At 38.7% G+C, this 16,157-nt stretch overlaps 1 protein-coding gene and 1 long non-coding RNA gene across 5 annotated transcripts in view; one reads left to right on the top strand and one right to left on the bottom strand.

Annotated features, from left to right (window-relative positions):
• Positions 1-16,157, top strand: part of LOC122566773 — a 642,331-nt gene that overhangs the window by 239,849 nt on the left and 386,325 nt on the right. The gene's annotated exons all lie outside the window — the stretch shown is intronic.
• The window catches only part of LOC122566778, a 167,782-nt gene that overhangs the window by 142,916 nt on the left and 8,709 nt on the right, over positions 1-16,157 (bottom strand). For both annotated transcript variants that reach the window (XR_006316620.1, XR_006316619.1), the window contains exon 2: positions 7,092-7,384. This is a non-coding gene — a long non-coding RNA (uncharacterized LOC122566778). The remainder of the gene's footprint in view (positions 1-7,091; positions 7,385-16,157) is intronic.

Below are 16,157 nucleotides of genomic sequence, written 5' to 3' on the forward strand. Positions count from 1 at the left end.
TAAAAATTACATCTAGTTATACCGTTATGTTATGACAAAGTATAAGATAATTGCTGATAACTCGAAAATAGAAGAAGGACGGCCGTGCAAATTAATAAGCGTGTGGTCTAATTAATGATTAACACGACGACTGACGCACCTTGGTTCCTTCTCGGACTGTTAACTTCTCCCCTTTTCAAATGTCAGGGAGTCACGGTCTGGGTTCTCACGACTCCCGTCCAAGAACACGCGATCCACGTTTTCTTGATCGGGAGTAACAATAAATGGAATAAAGACGGCGCCGTACGCCCGGTTTATTTCATTATCGTATGTCCGGCGGCGAACGCAGGGAAACCAGACTGAGGACAGACAGGAAGACAATGAAGCGAAAACCGGGTCCCCCACTTGTTGATGCGCGCACTTTAATTAGTAACCCAGATAATAGACATTGCAGCTGAACGATTAGGAAACGCGATAGCAACGATGAAATTCTGCTACAATTTCACCTTTTATGTAATTTTCCCCTCTGAATATACATTTTAGTTAAAACTACGTATTAAAAAGTAAATGGGAATGGTATTATAGGTGAATGTTTATTTGAAATTTAATTTAGTTAGCTGGAACGTTGGTTAAAATAGCGAAGAAATTTAGATACGTATCTTTTTGTCGTAGTTACACTAAAAGGTAAAAGAACGAAGGGAAACTTGTATATAAATTTTCAGATTGATTCAACAGCGAAGATGGTTCGCCGAGCCCAGAGCCTAGAGGTCTTTCCTTTTAGTACGTTTAATAGGGGAAATTGAAAGAAAATGAGATATGTAATTCTTTTTAAAAACGTATTTCTTGGAAAAGATGATCAAGGTAGACTGTCATTATATTTTATGAGTTACTACTTTCTGTATACTTCAATTGTGATATTCCTAGAACATTAAATAATTATTATACATTGTCAAAATTGTATTTTCGTTTGAATTGAAGTTTAATATATTCGTCTTTATATTACGTGAATGTTAAAGGTTTAAAAAGAAGTGAATTATTACAACAATTGATATTACGTCTACGTATTTTGAACAGTCAATTACACATACTGAGATCGAGGAAAATTTGCGGTAAAAGGTACATAATACAATACTACGCTCATCTACGAAATTCATTGCACATTGTATTAAACTACTATTCATTGCCTGTTTGCACATTACACATTATATTCGTTCAATTATACTGTTCATTTACACGGCAAACTGCAACATTACAAACAACTCCAATTAGCGTTAACTACAGTCCACAAACAATCCACGAGCAAACTACACATAAAGACTAAATCATAAAATATTCATACATCTGAAATATGATATCACGCGAAAACTCGAATTCCAACTTCCTTCCTTACAAATTTATTGTAGAAACAACATGAAAGAGGAAAATGAGAAACCGATAATATAGTGCCAGAAATTTCTTGCATGATTAAACTAATACAATATTAGGAAAATTTTACAAATTACCAATGTTAACAAAATCCGTTATATAATAGTAAAAAATGTCTTAATAAACGAAACGAAATACTACAATTTTACAAGTTTGAAGCCCTCTTGTTGTTTCATTCCATATAAAATTCTAAAATTGAGGAGTAAAAGTGCGGAATACTGCGGTGTATGGTCTGATGATAAATACGTATCTAGGAGCTTGGTGTATTTTGCAATCAAATAATAGAATTCCAATGAAATCTCTATTTATTTTGCAAATATAAATAGTACAAAATTCTCCCAGACTCATCGTAATTATCAATTCAAACGCAGGTAATATTAAAAAAAAATCGTGTCTAAAATTTCCAACCCAGTTCACTCAATTTATCGTTCTATCGTTTGGGTCGTTCTTCATAAAATCCCTCAATTCTAAAAAGCTGTTCTAAAAACGTAGGTAATATTAAAAAAGCCAGGATTGAAACACCCGACCCATTTCGCTCAATTTGCCGTTTTGTCGTATGGGTCATTTTTTCATAATGTTCCTCGATTTTAAAAAAAAGAATTAAAAAAAGAAGACGATTCTTATAATATAATTTTACAATCTAAACTGCCACCTATATACCGATTAGCTAGTGTTATTAATCAAAAAATCGCAACACGAGCGACTTCAATTCATAAAATTTACAAAGAAGTGTCGAAACAGGCAATTGGATAACGCAACGCTAGATTTCCGACACACGTAAGAGCTCGACAAAAAAAAAAAAAAAAGAAAAGAAAGGAACGTATCCTTTTCACGTTATTCCGTAAAATGGTTGGTGTTTAGCGTGACAGGGCAGCGTGGCGTGCAATTTGCACACAATCACGACTTGCGCTTTCTTTATCCGGCCAGATCTCACACGCGAATTTTCATCCAGGCCGATGCGCGTTTAACTTTCGTTTTGTTCGCGCGTCGACGATCGTGAGCATGCCGCGTTTCAATGGGTGTTCTCCGTTCCGGACGACAGAATGTCTGATGTAACATTCGAACGAAGACTCACGCACTCGCGTGTCCCGTTTCCATGTCTTAGTCGCTGGGGAATTTAATTAATTCGTGAGTTGGCAGTGGTTTCGAGCGCGAGCACGTGTCGGAAAAATCGCGACCGCGGGTGACTTTACAGTTTTAATTGAGCCATTTATCGAAACGAAAATTAGCGTTCGCTTTATTTACGCAGGAATTAGCGCCATTCTACGGTACAGCAGGTGCACAGTTACGTTTTCCTTGATGGCGCCATTTCTTTTTAGTTAGAGCGTCATCTGCTAGTTCTTTGACGTTGAAGTTCTGTTATTGTGGATACGTTTGCGTAGATGTTGATGGTTTCGAAATTATAAAACTCCAGGGAAATGATTTTCGTTGTCTTTCGTCGTTGCGCGTGTTGATACTTTCATAGAGCCCCTCTTTCGTTTTATCGAGATGCATTTATGATGTAATTATAATTAGGTGTCGTAAACAATAATTGAGGAGTACGTGATTGTAAGACATAGATACTTGCAAAAACACGACTAATCATCGCTTTGCTATAGTAACAGAAGAATGGTTGAAAGTACAGTAAATGAGGAAATAGATTTGTATTAAAAAAGAAATAAATTCTTTATTTTGAAACTATTGCACAGATCGTTTAAAACGAAGTGGAAAAAAGATTCGTATAAATACTTATTTTACAAAATCTTTATCGGAAGATAATTTAAAAGTAAATTAGCTAATTTTGGTTATTAATTGGATTAGATTAAATAGTTTTAAAACCTAGCTAATGCTAAAAACAGTATTTTGTATTTTGTTATTAAATATTGTCAGTTTATAGTAGCTTTATATGAATTCGATAATCTACTGTAAAACAGCGTGAATCTCATGAACTGTATAGAAAATATCTACTTTGAGTCCATTCTTTCTTTGATATTACCCTTCGATCGAACTTCCATCGAACTAATACTTCTACCTACATTTTTACCAACGATTTTGAAACATTTTGTATAATTTGTACACAACAGTTACACAAACTTTCTTTTGCTTTACTGTTTAGCTTGTATAAATCTAGAAATCCCTATCACCTTCCTTTAATATCTTATACCGAAATTCTCCGAACCAATTCAATGGTTCGCCAATCCAGAGCTCAGGAAGATCGATTTACCTTCCACCAAATCCACTTCCGGATCTTCGCAAACCACGAGCAAACCGACGACAAACGTCCCAACGTTCTACAAACCATTTTCTCGTCGTCGAACCACATTCGTGTCCTCATGTTTCCAACTTTCTCGGTGGAATTTGTCTCCATTTGTACGACAGTGATTTACGGGATGTTCCATCGACTTTGGCACCTGCAGCAACGCAGGCAATCGGTCGATCGAACTGAATTTCATCGGCCAAACGCATCCAAACATCCTTCCGTTTACTAACCGTGAACGTTATGCGATTAACACTAATGAGACTCAATGGAAACCGTCTGAACTTGGAAGATTGTAAACAGTCTGAAACAGTTTGGCTTTCTGTGCCTGGCGTGCTGCGCAAATAGAGCGCCGTGACATTACGTTTCTCGCCCTTAATTAGCACGCCCGCCAATTAATTAGCCCTCCTTGCCTCGACAAACGCACTTCGTCTTTCTCTACACTTCCACGGCACTTCTTCGTATCTTCTTCCTCATCCTAGTTCCTGTCACGGTTGTCTTAGACTTTTCGACTAAAAGCGAAGCCACGTCAGTTAGAGAGCTATCAGAAGCTACGTCAGAATTGAAGCAAAGTTACATTTGCGAGATGTTTCTGATTTTTCGACGTTTACGAGATTGCAAGATTAATCGCAAAGGAAACGAGTTTCGAAAGTCGAGAGTCGTTGGGGTGCGAAGATTGGCGAATTGTTCCGTTCGTTATGGAATTTTTGTGCGATGTGCGTGTTACGAACGTGGCGTGTGCGTTATTAGGAATATTATTATTTGATTCGTGTATACCAGACTGGTTTTGCTTTCGCGATAATTTTACCTGAAATTTCCTTGCGAAAGATACTAGTCTGTTGAGATCGATAAGACTCTCCTAATACTTTGTTCAAACCGATGATATTTTTTAATGTTGCAAAAATATAATTGGGGTCGAGAACAACTGGGAGAATCGTAGCAGGGTCAAATTCGTTCCTCGCACATCCATCCCTCCTTATTTCATCCCAGAAGGAACGAACCAAAGTATCGTTAAAGCAGCTTTTTTAAGTGTCAAAGATCAAGCCCTAGTCGTAACATAATTTCTTCGGTACGAAATTGCACTCTATCATCACACATGATCTACTGTAATCGTAGTGGGCGAATCATAACCGTGTTAGCAGTTCCTGCAAGCTACGAGATTTTTAGGCAGTTGGCAATCCTTGACTGTATAGGACGAAACAAATGGGAGGATACGAAGATACGAAAACACGGTAACGACCGGTGTTTCAAGGGAGCAAAATTTACCGTGTATAGTCGGATAGGTCAGCAATTTGCTGTACATGTTAGTTAAATCGGATCGCGAGTAACGATATTATGGTCCGTTGTCACGGTTGTCGCGATTCCTTGTTCCTTTCTTCATGGGAAATTGAACGATGAATGCTATCAAGATGTTCATTACGGTCACGTGAGAATGTTTGCCGCGACGATCACGCCTAATCGCGACGGTAATTGAAAACATTTCGAGAGAATGACGATTTACTCTCGGCATTGCGAGGTGAATTAGTAGTAGTAATTCGTCATAATAACTGTCATCATCGAATTATAGGAGCAAGATGAGAGTGATAACGGTATTGAGGTTGCTGAGATGAACTTTTTCGATTTTTAGAATAGTAGAGGTTAGATGAAAAACACGAGGGACCAGAGAAATCTTAACGCATTATGCATCAGAATTATACTTTTCACGTTTTACATGTTTCCTATATTTTTAAACAAAAATCTTGTCTCGAGTATTTGTTAAAAAATTTCTTCACGGTGTGATGAAACTTGCATAAATATGGATGTAGGTATTTAGAGAATATTTCATTACAAATTAAGAAATAAAAGATCTTTACATGAGAATCCAGTAGCTACGCGAGAAGGAGCCATAAAACGTTTTAATATTATTAGTGGACGAGATAAAATCTGAGATGAAAAACTAAAGCCAAGTGAAGTGATTAAAAAATTAATCGAGCTTAATATAGTACATGACTCGAGATCTCGAAAATTTTCTATTAAATATACTTGACAAAAAAAGCGCGAGAACTTATCTTCACACATGATACATCGTCTTTGTGCCGATAATTTTTCAATAAAAATATTTCACACATATAATTCTTCTGTTTTAAAATATTCAATCTGTTGCTTATTTCTGACAACCACTCGAAAAGTTCATGGAATACAACATCATTCTACTCGAAACATTTTCATAATATACGTCCTCCTGTCCACATGTATCCTTTCGACGGAAATCCTTGTTATATCGTAACCGCAGAGAAGAAACGAGAGAAACTGTGGTTGAAAAATTGCAGCCAGAGACACACGTACTTCTGTGTTTCTCTCGCCATAAATAAGGTTGTTTCCGTGGATCATCCTGTTGCTTCCTCGAAGATGTAAATCAACGAAGGTGGATTCGATGCATAGGCGTGTGTGCGTGAACCAAGATAATACATTCTTTGCATCGTCGATCCGCAACATTCTTAACCTCATTCGTGACTCAGGTCAGAGGCGAAGTTCCTGATCTATCTCACAGGAATCATCTCGGTTGTGATGGAAATGCGTCGTATCTATTGTTACATTGGTTCATGAATAATGCAATAACGTGTTATACGAAATAAGCGCCTGTTCTTCGTCTGATTTTCAAGGGAAGATTCGACGATGTGGATATTATATGAACGAACGATGAACGATATAAATTGATAAGCGAAAATAAGAACATGGGAGTTTCGTAGAAAATATTCTCATCAAATATGTTCCAAGCGATATTCGATTTTGTAAACGTAAAATACTGTTTGCGTACCGTCTATCGAAATTTCCGATCGATTACAGTAGGTTTTTCATTCATTTTTAACATGAATTTTATCTAGTTTTTACGGAATATTTGATTCAACTTTGAAAATAATTTCCACTTAGTTCGCGTAGGAGATTTCCCACGTGAATGTTACAATCTGTATGACAGTACAAATTCAAAGAACTTGAAATCTATAACGCTATCGTATTATATTCATTGATTTTTAATGGATCTTTTATTTGCAACGTGCAAAAACGGAAAGAACACGCACGATATAAAAAGTTATATAAAATATCCACAGTAAAATACACGTTATGATAGTTATGATAATTACTGGACGGAATAGATCTCTATATAGGTTTCGTTCTTTCACAAATAATTGCTTACAAATAATTCATGCCGTAAAGAGATAAAATTAATTCGTCCTAATTAACTTTTCATTCCATGATTATGGAACTTTCAGGTTAAACGATGATCCGGTTAATAGATTAATAAATATGTAAGTAAATAAAAAATCTTGATGATTTTGGGCATAATTTTAAACACTGATCCTTGGACGCAGGTGCGTGGCGTGCTCGATTTCAGTCATGTAGTGTTAGCTTAGGTTAGTTTGGATGGGTCAGGTGGTAGGACGCACGTGTGCAGGTGCTCTCCAGATATTACCTGAGCCTTCACGGATTGCCGCCAGCTCTTGTCTGTCTCGAGATCTCGTGATTCTCGTGACTTGGTTGTTGAATTATTTCAAACGTGTCGCTGCGATTGCGCGCATGCGCAGCTGTGTGCTCGTCAAACCGATCCTTCCGTACACGATTCATCGATCGGGACGCTTTCGTTTACTTTCCTCCAGGTGTTCTTGTTTAGTTTCGTACGAGCATGATTCGTTAATTACTCGAACTCTGTCGTGGTATTTTCTCAGCACTCGGAACGACGAAAAATTTACGGAATAGCGCCATCTCCTGCGAATAGCAAATAAAATCATCGAGTCTATTTACCATGCCTTTATTAGAACATCAGAAATAACGATGTAGGGTACGAATCGCTATGAAGCAATATTAAAAATTTGTTTTCTTATTTCCTACAAAACTTTGTGTTTAAAATTATTATTTTTATCAGTGAATATCTTAATATGGATATAACAACGAATGTATATAACTTCTGATTGTCTATGGTTGAATCATTGGATATATAATTAACGAGTATCCTATAAATTAATAATATATAGAATATTTAGAATAATATATAGAAATTAATAATATATAGAATCTAATATTTATAATTTAGATTTACATAAATCCACTTATGTAACTATTGCTTTGAAAATGTAATTACTCTGATGCGAACATAAAATAATAGAATAAGAACGTTTAATTTAATAGTACATGACTTCTAAGAATAGGGCGACTATAAACCATTAGAGAAGCTTTTTCATATCTACAAATCTACTTGCCACGTGATCCTAATGTACGGTACGCGTACAAAGTATTACCTATGAGCGAAAGTGTCTAGATCTGTCAAACAAATGTCACTATCTAAAAACTTCCTCGTGCAGGCGGCCAAGAGATACCCGTCTGCTAAAAATAATTCAACGATTTCACGTCATCCTCGATTTCATTTAGTTAGATGAAGACTCGTGCACAAGAGCTTTAACATCTGTCCGTGGTATTATTATGATTTCCTTCTCATCGCCGGTTCATTTGCAATTCGGTACGCAGCTGATTCCACCTTCGAGTACCATTTGAACTTATTTTAACCTGACTTATCTTCGACGAGTCGGCCAGGTGCAAATTATTGTAATAAAAATTTCCCCCAAATCGTCTTGTCGCTGTAACGTCGCCCTTAACGATGTTTTGCGGATTTCATTTCGTAATCTTCGACTTGGATTACACGCCACGATTAACCGACATATTAGCAACTTAATAAGTACTGAATTTCATTCACTTAATTGGTTGATTAATTTTACGATTCTAATTATAACGATTACATGATCCAGTTAATTTGCGTAATAAGATGTGTTTTCATTCATAGTCGAAGACTTTTGTGCTGTTTTGAAAGGAGGCTAATAACGCGACGATCTTCCTTTCGCGTTTCAGTTATGTTCGATACGTGGCTTCCTTCAATAGCGAAATAGATGAGTACACTGTCAGTAAAAAGTGTGGAAGCCAACAATTTAAAAGGAGTTAATTTAAACCTTTATCATCTTAGAAAGATCCTCAGACACTGGTTTATCAGAATTTCTAAAAATTTTTATGAAATCCATAGCAGTAAGTTTGAATTAATAAGAAAATTAATCAAACAAAACTGAGAAAATTTTCACCTGGCTTATAATGTATCAGGCCGTATGTTATGTATATCGTATTTGAAGTAATTTGCATTTACCTAGGTTACATTGTGCAAATTGCAATTTTTCTTACAACTCAAATATAATTAGTCACTAAAGTCTTGTATGTTCCATAATACGACTGTTCTTATGGAAACAAAATTCTAATCAAATTTCACCGCAGAGTTTGATATGTTCTATGTTAAAATTAATTAAAATCTACTATAGAGATAAACTAGGATTTGTGCAAAATTTTGATATGATCTGCAATGTATTGTAAAATAATAAGATTGTACAAGCACAACTCTTTTATTTTCGTTCGTTTGCGGATTGTGTTTTAATTTTTCTAAGTTAATAATTGCATTAAGAGGAGAGAGTAAATAAGTATAAAGAATCAAAGTATAGGAATACCTGATTTATGATTCAAGAAATATCGCGTCTCGTTATTTCTGACGTCATGAGAAATATTCGTGATAAATCAGCGTTATTCGATTAAACTCGGCAGGGCTAATGATATCTTAGCGAACATAATTTAGCGCATCTCTGCGCCGAGGTTTGAAACGAAAATCGCTTGAAAAGCAGTTTAGAGGAAGGACAACGACGGCGAATATTTCTTTCGTCGCGCATCAGTTTCCTCGAACGCTGTCAAAAGAATTTCAAGGGATTGAAGAACTCGAGAACAGAGATTAACATCAGAAGCTTCTTTGTTGCTACGTTGTTACAAATATGGCTTGAAATATTCCGCTTACTCGGCATATCTATCAAGAATTCAGAAACTCTTGCAATTAGTTGAATTAAAACAAAGTTTTATTTCATTTCTCCACTAATTAACTTCAAAACGAATAAAAATGTTTACTCCCTTCGAGAAGTCTGAAAGTAATAACTTTTAATGTAAACCGGTGTTAAACATAAAATTACTCGTAATTAAATTCCTCTACTGCGAAATAATATTATATATAAATAATATCATATCGTATACATCTTGTAATTTCTACGTACATTTTCAGATTCGTTTCAAACTCGACCAACGTACATAATTACTAGACTGAGGATATTTACGCGAATTCATATTTTTGCAAATACGACTAAAAGAGTGGAACATACGCAGAGAATTATTTCATCTACCGAATACTAGGTACAACGCATGCCGTATTTCGAATATTCTATACATTTTTCCGTGTATTCTTAACCTTGCCATAAATCTATAAAAATCCGTTTGTCCAAGAATTACGACAGTCTCGCAACAGTGCTGACGAAATTTCTTAATATTTCGTATAGTACACATAATGTGTGATATAAGGTGTCTTCAGGTGTTCGAATACTTTCATGAGCTTGCGTAATAAATGCTTGGTCGAAAGAAAACCGCGATCACGTCCATATCGATTTCGCACGAGGTACGAATAAATCAGCAACAAGTTTCGCGTAGCAACCCGTGGCATACGTTTTCTCAGGAATGGACGATCACGAGATCCAGTCGACGGTGGAGTCGATTCTCGGGCCTGGGGTGAAGGTGGTGGATTGCGAAAAAAAATCCAGCATGAGAGAGGAGGAAGTGTTGTTGATAAACGGCGTACCGATCCCCCTCGAGGGCCCGGATGGCGTTGCCATCCGCGAAGCTATGATAACCGGCCAGGTGCCACCGTGCGATCTGCTCAATCAGATCCTCGTCAAGGCTGGAATACTAAGGTATCATCGTGGATCCTTTTCGAGTTAGCCCTGATGCGAAATAAATTGCTCGCCGCGTGCATCCGTGTCGTCCTTCGTGTCATTTACTCGAATTACATTTGGCGTCCTTTACTCGCGAGCCTCTCGGCGAAGATTCGATAAACTGGAGTTGCTAAATTACTACAGAAACAGAGCTAATTTACTTGTGACGTGTTTCAATAATTTAGAAAGTGTCTATTGAGGATTCTCCAGATAGAAGTCTGCTTAGTAATATGGAGTTTCATTTCAATTCTAAAACAATATCGACACAGCATACTTTGAAATGTAGTAATTTACATACTTCTTTCACTCCATCCCGCGAAAATGTAATTTCTATTAAAACATCTTCAAACTTTCCGTGTAAATATGGACTCCAGTACGATACGATACATACATTCACAAGCCGATCAGGTTTGCTCGCATCTTTCTCAAAATACAAGGAAAAACACCTGTAACGATCTTGACTCCCGGGAGTTTCTTTCATCTCTTTCTTCTTAAATTCAAGTTTCGAAGAAACCTCTCACGCAAGTATGAAACGCGTACATTGACAAATCAAGTTTGCTCGCACCTTTATCAAAACACAAAGAACCATTTTCGACGATCTTGACTCCCAGGAGCGCCTCTCGCTCCTTTCTTTTTAAATTCAAGTTTCCAAAAGAAATCCTTCACATAAGTATGAAATACGTACACTCATAATTTTCTTTGGCGCCAAGTTTTCTTGTATCTTCGTCGAAGCGTAAGAAACCACGCGGGACAATCGCGAATTCAAAGAACTTCTTTCACTCCTTTCGTCTCGAGCTGAAGTTGCAAAAGCGACGTTCCTCGCCATACACGCGTAATGAAATACAGACGCAAATTCGCAAACTAATTAAGTTTAGTTACACGTTTCCATTAAACCGCGAGAAATCCTGTATGTCCCAATCGCAACTTCCAGAAGCTCGTTTCCTTTCGACCCACTGGCAAACCAGCCGGGAACCGTTCACGTCTAAAAGCCGATATTCGAGTCCTCGAAAATCATAACGAAAATCCTCCCACGCGTGTAACGAGCTCGTGGAATCGGCGTGGGTGCTCGAAGAGAGAGATCCACCGTGATACCTGCTAACTGGAAATGCTTGCAAAGGGCCCCGGTACGACTCGAGACATCCTTGAGCGTAAAGTCGTCCATCGTGACGAAGGAGGAGGTGACCGTGGCACGGGGCGGAAAGGTCGTCGACGAGAGAAGCCGCGAGACCAAGGAAAATAATTACTACGCCTCGTCGACCAGCGAGATATGGGAGCCTGTGGGAATCGTCCATCGGCCGCGGAACATCAAACCGTTCGACAGTTCGGACGAGTCCAGGCCGAATTCGAACGCGAGCTCCGATCAAGGTTACACGACCAACACCAGCAGTAATCACGTGCTCAGAGAAGCGAGCGGTTCTTCCACGGTAGGCTGCCCTATCTGCGAAGATAACGATCCCGATTGCGCGCGTAGGTGTCTCGGAGGACTCACGGGACTGGGAACCAAGGTGCCTGTTCAGACGACCAACTCGGCGGTAAGCGATTCTCGATTCTCTTTGCGTGTTCTCCTTTCCGATTACAGGCATTATTCCGTCATATTCGAAGAGAATTATTCAAGGAGTTTCAAAGGTGGATGGTATTTTAAATAGAACTCTGCGAAGCTTCACAAAAATTCTGTCAAGTTTAAAGTTAAGATTCAAAATCTTGGAAAAGGTCGAAGAATCTTTTCATTCGCAATTATCTTACGATACAATGGATAAGGAAGTTTGGTGTCCTGCTACGGGTACGAAAGAATCGTGTCATCGCTATTGTGAGTATGCGAACGTGTGTCATTGCAACGTTGGTATTATCTGTTAATTAATTGTACAGAAATTTCAGCCAACGGAAGACGCGACCAGCTAATTAAAACGATTTACGATCATTTCATTTTCTACCATTTGATGCAATTAAGATTTGAATGGTATTAATTCAGTTAATTCTATACGAGCGAACAAAATTCCGGACTGACATAATACTTGGATACGAATTTTTCTACTATACTACTGCAACGATTCGATAATTAGAGAAACACTCGACAAACTGTTCGGAATGAAATTGTTGGAAGAACATGGTCGCTTAACGCGTTTCCTCGGATAATAAAGCGTTTTCGAAATTGTATGGAACTGAAACATGCGACTAACAGGTTGTGGTAATTGATTCCTTTCGCCTGCGAGCGATGCCTGATCGTTATCGATCACATTTTACTTTCTTCGTAAATGTTGCGGCGAATAGCATTACAAACGGTTTGCACGGAAATCTTGCCGCAGATTTACAAGTCTGTTTTAAGAGGCTGTTTACTTTTATAATGGACGATTAAATTTGAAGTTATCCGAGCGGTTTGAACGAGTGGTTTAATTGACTCGAATTATGTCACGAAACCTTTTATAGCGTAAACGCGAATACGTTGCTTTTAATTAGAGTTGGAACTGGTTCGTGACAGTTTATATATCCTCGGCGCTTAAAGCGCGCTTAATCATCGTAAAAACGAAGGAAAGAGAAGCGAAGCTCGTTTTTGTTAAATCTGACACTACCGGTGACGATTGTACGACGATGTTTCGCGAAAAATATCCACAGAGAAACAATTTGCCAACCGTTTGTCCATCTTTCTCATCGTTCGAATACTTTGCCACCGGTAAAGACATCGTTGTCCAAATATTACACGGATCTGGCATTCCGTTCGCTCAAGTCGTATCAAGCAATTTACAACTCGTTCGAAGACCGTAACGAAATCAATTTTACAGAGATCTGCAATTAGAAATTCGATAGATTCCTTGGAGCACGCGTCGGCAACGCCGACTTTTCTCTTTCTTCGCGGTCTCTGTCGTTCTGTCGCGTCCCCTGACTCTGTCTTGGTTCTTTTCTAACGCCAGCCTGTTTGCCCAAGCGGTATACTAATACGTATAGCCGACAGGCCTCGACTGTCCTTCTGCATTCTATGGGAGCGAATAGCGCGAGATAGAAAACCGCTTTGGCGAAACGAGTTGCCGCGTAAGTTGCCATATAAGCTGCTTTGTCGGCTCCTTCGTACAGAAAGTTATCACCCTTGCGAGCTGACTTTAGGTCACTACTCCGGATCTCGAAGACGACACGCTTTCACGGTGTCGTTGCGATCGCTTCGACGGTTCAAAATTGACTACCGCCGTGATTACGGAGATACACGACACGCGTGTAACATCGTCTTCGACGAAAGTTGCCGGATACTCGGATACTAAGTGAAATCTAGATCGTTTATGATAGATAGCGTGGGCCGTTTGATCTTCCCGAGTGCGTTGTGCGCGCCAGTGCAAAGAGCGAGCAGGTCTTCCGACGTTCGATATACTGTCGCAAGATTGAGTGCCAGTCCAACGGTGAATTTGGAATTGCGCGAAGAGCCCACCGATATACGTACGATAAATAGTTGACGATCGATACGACTGTGATAGACGAGCAGCCATGGCGGAAGGAGATCTCCCTACAACAGCTTGTTTTCTACGATTGTGGACAAGCAACGATATCTTTCACGTGATATTTATTATACATGGGTCACGAATGTTTACGCAACTATGGGAAATTAAGATGCCTATTTAGGTTTTCTCAGGTTTCCTTAGTTGTACTTATAGACGTGCTTTAATTTCTATAGAAACTCGCGCTATACTTGTAAGTATAAAGCTTGTGATTGATCGCAATTTCTTATTTGGATGATTGAAATTGAACTTTGAAAATTATTTTATATACATCGACGAGCACCATACGCTACATATTTTATTTACTTTTACAGATGCGTATTCTACGTCACTGCAGCTCGAAATTTTCCACAAGCGCGTAAAAATCTTGCAGACTATTCGTTACGGACTTATCCAAACCGCGATACACCGATCGAGGGTTAAACGAGGTTCCCGAAGGGTAGCTGCGCACGCTCGTTATTCAAGATACGTGCGACGGGATCTTAACGACTCGTGTTTTTCCTTGTCCATACAAGCAATGGCGAAGCGACGGTTGCTGGTCGAGTTTACTCGAGAACAGCCAGGTACTTGGCGAAAACGACTGGCTAGCTTGGTATCATCGCAAGAAAACGTCGTGAGATCGCGTCTTGGATGTTCGTGCTCGGTAGACTGAGTAATGGTCGTTCTCCTCGTACGGAAATCTGGAATATCAGCAACGGTCGTTCTTTGCCTTCGTTTTTCCCCGTGCTGATTGGCCAGGAAACGAGTATCGGCAAAGTGAACCGGGCAATTAATCGATCACCGATGTCAACGGTATATTTTAGAGTCTCTCTCTCTCTCTCTCTCTCTCTCTCTCTCTCTCTCTCTCTCTCTCTCTTTCTCTTTCTCTTTTGTCGATGTAGACGTGACTTCATCGTCAGCTGTAATTTAATTTTTCAACTGGACGTTCGGTTCGTTTGCGTTATGGGTTTGCCAAAATATTTTATTCGAGAGACGTTGATTGCGAATTGGTGCGTTAGACGAGTTGGATTCTCTTTTCTTTGCCGATTAAATGGTTCCTGTTATGAAAGTAGAAGAGAAACGTTTTACAATAGATCTGAATGTCTCGAGCGACGATAAACGAATAACGGGAAAATACGAATTTATCGGTGTTTCCCGAGGAGGAAAATTTGCGACAAGAAAGTTAAGGAAATTATATTATTTGCATAGCCGGCGTGCATGCGGGCCGCGTGAAAGTTTCGCGACATAAACTTCCCTTTTCGCGGCTTGCCTCGGAAGAGTAACGGAGTAACGCTGGAGTCAGAAACTCTTGCAGATGCAGGAAACTTTCATGGTCCGGAATATCCTTCTTCCGCGATGCAAATTGAAAAATTGCACCGCCGCGGTCTATGTGTCTCGCGGATACCTTATTGCACTATGATTTTGTGAAATCGATCATTTCCAGATAATTTTAAGGCATAAGAAAGGGAACTATGGTATGTACGTAGGTAATTTCCTCTCAGCCATATTTTTCTATATTATTTCGTCAGGGCTGTAATTATTTAATTAACGCTGGAGCTAACAAAATGGTAAAAGCATCTAATCAGTCATATTTCGTACGCATACATATATTTTTTCATATATGATTTTCAGTACATGAAGTATCAACTCGGAGAAAATTATGGAAATCTGGATGAAGTTTGAAAGAGCGACGGTTTCGATACAACTTTGTTTAATCGTATTTCCAAGGTTAGGTTATAAAACCGAGGGCACATTAACATAATCGTGCCATTGGCGAACCTCTCGAACGATAATATTCCCGTGCATATGGTATTGTTCTGTCACAATTAAACACATCGCCAGGAAATCTGCGGCAATGTATATCGCTGGATACGGTCGAAGACACGCTTATATGCACCTGCGATCGGATGATTACACGTAGGACGTAATATATCGGGCCGATGATAATGATACATCCAGGAATTCTATGCCACGCCTCCTTGATTTGCATAGAATTAGTCGCTTCCCGGTTCTCCGTTATGTTTCTGGTGATGTTAAACTCCTCGTTGAATACAATCGTGATCATAGATTTTAGATGTCGAGTAACTCGCAAAAAAGTAGGCAGTGTGTGATTTATTACGTACGTCCATTCATTTTTACTTGTATTTTTAATATAATATCGTAAGGGTCGCATAATTTTGGTGGTACTTTGAATAACATCTCCTAGGTTATTGATTTGCATATTGGTTTTTGTAGAATTAATTTTCT

The sequence above is a fragment of the Bombus pyrosoma genome, linkage group LG4, assembly GCF_014825855.1.
Source record: "Bombus pyrosoma isolate SC7728 linkage group LG4, ASM1482585v1, whole genome shotgun sequence".
In the NCBI taxonomy this organism is placed as follows: Eukaryota; Metazoa; Arthropoda; class Insecta; order Hymenoptera; family Apidae; genus Bombus; species Bombus pyrosoma.